General features: G+C 56.4%; 1 long non-coding RNA gene across 1 annotated transcript in view; it reads left to right on the top strand.

Annotated features, from left to right (window-relative positions):
- The window catches only part of LOC144331175 (uncharacterized), a 31,825-nt gene that overhangs the window by 5,861 nt on the left and 19,855 nt on the right, over window positions 1-6,109 (top strand). The gene's annotated exons all lie outside the window — the stretch shown is intronic.

Raw genomic sequence — 6,109 nt, 5'->3', positions numbered from 1 at the left:
TTTGCCCAAGGACTCACACAAGAACAATAAATGGGTGAGCTATGATTTGGACCCAAGTCTTTGTGACTTCAGAATCCTGTGATTTCTACCTAAGACAGGTGACAGGCATAGGGGAGATGGAGGGGGCAGGTTTGGGGGACTCTGTCTCTTCTCTAAGATGCAGTCAGACTCCTCCCAGTGACTGTTCAGTTCCCTGAGGCCGCTGCCTGCTTGGCCCCTGCCTGTAACCCTTGCTGCTCTTGCCAGGACTCCCTGACCCCCGATGCTTCCACGTGCTCCTCAACTGTTGGGACAAGGGACAGGCCTGGAGGAGTGCCTGGAGGCAGAGAAGCCCTGGTGGGGAAGAGGAGAGGAGAGATCCTGCACTGGACTCGTTGGGAGAAGGAAAGGCTCCCAGACTGAGTGGCCCACACTGAGGCCTGCAGTGAAGGCTCTGAGGGGGGGCCAAGAGGACGAGGCTTCTGGGGATCCTGGTGCTGCTTTTCTCCTGCACAGCCTGGGCCCAGAGTTTGATTAGCTGGGCCTGGCTCTCCTGGTTACCCAACAGGCAACTGGCCAGGGGCCAGGCTGCAGCAAGAGGCTCCCTGGCACCTCCTCCTGCTCTCGTTCCCAGCTGGTAAACAGCAGAGCAGGAGTCAGCCATGCCACAGCCTCGTGACTCACCCACTCTCCCCCATCTGGTGCACGTGGCACCTGGCATGGAGAGGGCAGGCAGCTGTCTCTTCCCTTTTCTGCCTTGTCTTCTCGCCATCCTCCACTCCTGCCCAACCCTGGAGCTTCACACTCTGCTACCATCAGCACCTCTGTTCTTAGGTAGCTTCCAGAGTCTCCCCATGGCTGCAGATTGAGGGATAAAGGTAGAAGTGGAGAAGGACTTTTCAACTGCTAAGGTCACTGACAGTGGATGAGTAGTGAGAAAGAGGAGGGGAAGTTTTGGGGACCTTCTGCACTGGGAGTCTGAGGGTGTGTGTCTATGCCTCTGAGGCTCTGATTATCCCTGTGTTCTTTTGGTAAATGTGGGCGCACGCATCCATGTATGAGTCTCTGCACAGAACAGGATGTTGGTCTGTGGGCTCTGCCCCTTGGGCAGGTTTGGAGTGAGAGGTCAAGTGCCTTGTAGCAGCCCCCACCCAGCACCCCCCACCCAGCACTCCCCCACCCAGCACTCCCCCATCCAGCACCCCCCACCCAGCACTCCCCACCCAGCACTCCCCCACCCAGCACCCCCCACCCAGCACTCCCCCACCCAGCACTCCCCCACCCAGCACTCCCCCATCCAGCACTCCCCCATCCAGCACTCCCCACCCAGCACTCCCCCACCCAGCACCCCCCACCCAGCACCCCCCACCCAGCACCCCCCACCCAGCACTCCCCCACCCAGCACTCCCCACCCAGCACCCCCCACCCAGCACTCCCCACCCAGCACTCCCCCATCCAGCACCCCCCACCCAGCACTCCCCACCCAGCACTCCCCCACCCAGCACCCCCCACCCAGCACTCCCCCACCCAGCACTCCCCCACCCAGCACTCCCCCACCCAGCACCCCCCACCCAGCACTCCCCACCCAGCACTCCCCCACCCAGCACTCCCCACCCAGCACTCCCCCACCCAGCACTCCCCACCCAGCACTCCCCCACCCAGCACCCCCCACCCAGCACTCCCCACCCAGCACCCCCCACCCAGCACCCCCCACCCAGCACTCCCCCACCCAGCACTCCCCACCCAGCACTCCCCACCCAGCACTCCCCCATCCAGCACCCCCCACCCAGCACTCCCCACCCAGCACTCCCCCACCCAGCACTCCCCCACCCAGCACCCCCCACCCAGCACTCCCCCACCCAGCACTCCCCCACCCAGCACTCCCCCATCCAGCACCCCCCACCCAGCACTCCCCACCCAGCACTCCCCCACCCAGCACTCCCCACCCAGCACTCCCCCACCCAGCACTCCCCACCCAGCACTCCCCCACCCAGCACCCCCCACCCAGCACTCCCCACCCAGCACTCCCCACCCAGCACTCCCCACCCAGCACCCCCCACCCAGCACCCCCCACCCAGCACTCCCCCACCCAGCACTCCCCACCCAGCACTCCCCACCCAGCACTCCCCCACCCAGCACCCCCCACCCAGCACTCCCCCACCCAGCACTCCCCACCCAGCACTCCCCACCCAGGACTCCCCACGCAGTATCCCCCACGCAGCACCCCCCACCCAGCACTCCCCACCCAGCACCCCCCACCCAGCAACCCCCACCCAGCACCCCCCACCCAGCACTCCCCACCCAGCACTCCCCATGCAGCATCCCCCACCCAGCACCCCCCACCCAGCACCTCCCACCCAACAACCCCCCACCTGGCATCCCCCACCCAGCACCCCCCCACACCCAGCACCTTCCAGCTGACAGGAGGAGCCAGCAGCATATCGGGGGTGGGAGTGTAGGGGAGATGCAGTTCTGCTCCCCTCCTGCCCAGAACTCCTCAGTTATCCCCCATCTCTCTGTCTCTCCTTGCCAGCTCCTGCCTGTCTATGGCTCTTCTCCAGCTCTCCCCTCTCTATCTTTTCTCCTTTTTAGGCCTCTCTTCCTCTTGACTCTGGGTCTCCAGGGGCCCTTCCTGACTACCTCTCCTACTACCCACCAATCGCAAGCACAGAGTGGAGGTCACGTAGAATGCTTGCAGATGGACACAGGGCATCCCTAGACACTGCAGGCACAGCTGCCTCCCCCGGTTGTGCCGCTTTGTGCTGCTGTGTAGGGTGGGGAGGAAGTGACTGGAGACTGAGAAGACAGAGTCCTGGCCTCTTGGCCTAAGAGTGTCACATGCTTCCTAGGCATTCTCTACCTCTCCCCTGCCTTAAGCATGGATAGCTTGAGTTTTTTTTCTCCCCAGGGCAAGAAGCTCCCTTGGTTATCCTTTTGGGCAGTTCCCCTTCTTGCCTAAACTTTCTCCCTCTTACTGCAATCACAGTCCCTTGTCTGGAGGAATCGGTCCTTTCAAAGCAGGGCAGTGGTCATCTCCTCTTCAAATACAATCTTATGTAAGGAAGGGGCTGATAGGGATCAGAGAATCTTTTCGTCCCCACGTGCCCAGTCCCCTTATTGGGGAAATCTCCATGCTGGGGGCAAACACTCTGGAAGGGATGGGAGGTGGTGGTGGTGGCTTGGAACTGGGGAGCAGTCCCCAACATCTCTTTCCCTCCCTCCCCACCCCCAAACCACAGAAACCACTTAAAGCTCAGCACAAGTCTGCCCTTTCAGGGAGGGCCTGGGGGTCAAGGTGGAAAATATGTGGAGCCCAGGTAGTCTGCAGTGGCACACACTTCCCCAGCCCCATCCTTGGAGGGCCCTCTCCTTGGGATGCCTGATCCAATGATTAGGGACCACTTTTCTTTGGGTTCTAGGGGGGTCCATGCCTGGGGATGCCTCAACTCATTGGAGTGACTCAGGGATGGGTTGTGCCTCAACCATTAAAAAAAAAGGACAGCCCAGGCTCTATAAACTTTGGTAGCCTCCAGATCTCACAGTCCCCACCCCGCCCCTTTCTTGTCACAAAGGCCACTGTGGGTGGAGGGAACTGTGGGAGTTTGACCCTAGCTCTTGGCCTTGAACTTTCCACAGTGACCCTGCTTGTACCTCTCCTCTACCAATTAACATTTATAGTCACACAGGCTTGGAGGAGGCAAGAAGGGTTTAAATGCCGGAGCAGAACCACTTGTAAGAAGGTGGTCTGCCATTTACTAGCTGTGGGTCCTGAGGGAAATCTCAGCCCTCAGCTACCACATCAATAAAAATGGGGCAATAGTACCTATCCTAACTAGTGGAATTTTTTTTTTTTTTTTTTTTTTTTTTTTTTTTTTTTAGACAGGGTCTCACTTTGTCACCCAGGCTGGAGTGCAGTGGCATGATCTCAGCTTACTGTAGCCTTGACCTCCTGGGTTCAAGTGGTCCTCCTGCCTCAGCCTCCCAAAGTAGCTGGGACTACAGGTGCATGCCGCCCATGCAGCTAATTTTTGTATTTTTTGTAGAGATGGGGTTTCACCATGTTGCCCAGGCTGGTCTCAAACTCCTGAGCTCAGGTAATCGGTCTGCCTCAGCCTCCCACATTTATCCACTTATCAGAGTGTTAGGATTACAGTCGTGAGCCACCACACCTAGCCTCTGACTAGCGTTCATAGAAGTGCTTTGGGGCCAGAGCAATTTGCACACTGGAGGGGTTCTTAGGACCTTATTTTGCACACATCCCTCCGTCCACCTCACTGTCATGTTTCTGTACTTTAGCTACCCAGGATATTCCTTCAGCAATGCTGGGGCCCCCATCACAGAGCCTCAGGGCTGTGAAAGCTGAGTGAACTGTTCCTGGGAGGAGTGGCCTTGGATTTCCTCACAACCTCCCCTAAGCAGTTGGGGTGGCAGTGGGGGTGTCTGGGTGGAGTCACGGTCAGAACTCTTCCCTCCAGCCAGGGCTGATCCCCAGGCAAGCTTACTTAACCTATCTGATCCATTTCTTTCTTTGTAAAGTGGGAATAATAATAGCTACTCTCCTGAGTGGTTGTGATGCGGTGGCTCACGCCTGTAATCCCAGCACTTCGGGAGGCCGAGGCGGGCAGATCATGAGACCGAGACCGAGATCACAGGACCGCATCAGGAGATGGAGACCATCCTGGCTAACAGTGTGAAACCCCGTCTCTACTAGAGATACATAAAATTAGCTGGGCGTTGTGGCATGCGCCTGTAGTCGCAGTTGCTCGGGAGGCTGAGGCAGGAGAATCACTTGAACCCGGGAGGTGGAGGTTGCAGTGAGCTGAGATTGCGCCACTGCACTCCAGCCTGGGCAACAGGGTGAGACTCCGTCCCCTACCACCCAAAAAAAAGGGGAATAATAATACCTATTCTGCAGAGTGGTTGTGATGACTAACTGAGATAACACAGACAAAGTTCAGGACCTGGTCCAAAGTACCGTGGTTAAAAAAAAAATAGTTTCCTCTCCTCCCTCCCTCTTTCTGTCCCTATAATCTTCCCTTCTCTTTATCTGACCCCTCTTTTCTATTCCCTATCTTGCTTTATTTTTCTCTGTAACATATCACCAAGTAGCATTCTTTACATTTTAATGGCTTATTTTGTCACTTTTCTGATCCCCATGTCTGTTTTAATCACTGCTGTATCCAATGCCTGCCACCTGATGGACCCTCCCGAAGTATTTGTTGAAGGAATGCATGAATGAAGGTTCTACGGCCTCTAACTTTCTTTCCAGATACTTCCAAATGGGCATCAAATCCAGTTTCTCACCAAGGGTTGTTACAGGAGAATTTGGGGGCTGAAATAGAAATCCAGTACTAGGGGTAGACCTAAATCTATAGGTGGACTTCCCAGAATTCAAACCGGCAGGGTACGAAACCATTGCAGTGTTACCATCTTAGGGAAGAGGCCCCTTGCAGCTGGCAGTTGAGGGTATTATCGTGAAGTGATTAAGAGTCCAGACTCTGGAGTCAGACTCCCTGAATTCTTCCCTTTACTAGCTATGTGAGTCCTAGTTCTTCCCTTTACTAGTTATGTGAGGCCCAAGGTCACATTAGATAACAATAGTCTTTACACCCTTATAGGAGGTGCTGGGAGGAATAAACGGCTTGACTTAATTGTTAGAACAGTTCCTCACGTGGTTATAATCCACGTGTAGTAGTTAGCACTTAGGATTGTTTGGTCAATGCCACCACCTGGTGGACACCTGCAGCAAGAGTTCTCTGGCCTAGGGCTGGGTGGTGGGGACCTGATGGAGGAAGGGAGAAGGAACTGGAGAGCTGTCTAAATGAAGCTCTGTGTGTGTGTGTGTGTGTGTGTGTGTGTGTGTTGTGCTGGAATTTAACATGTCCAGGTGCTGAGGTTTTGTCAGATCCAGAAAGCTTAGCCCTCGTGCAGGCCACAGCTGGCACCAAGAAAAATGAGAAAGGGCCCAAGGGAGAGGGAGAAAGAAGTTGGGTTAGCCTAGTGCCTACCTCCTTTCCTCCCTCCCTCCTTCAAGCCTGGCCTGAGTCCAGAGGAACCGGCTCCTGGGAAGGTGGAGGGAGAGAGAAGAAGGTCACTGCTGACGTCAGGGACATTCAGGTAGAGGTAAACA

Source organism: Macaca mulatta, chromosome 1 (assembly GCF_049350105.2).
Source record: "Macaca mulatta isolate MMU2019108-1 chromosome 1, T2T-MMU8v2.0, whole genome shotgun sequence".
NCBI classification, from domain to species: Eukaryota; Metazoa; Chordata; class Mammalia; order Primates; family Cercopithecidae; genus Macaca; species Macaca mulatta.
The sequence above is the reverse complement of the archived record's forward strand: the minus strand, read 5'-3'. Positions and strand labels throughout refer to the sequence as shown.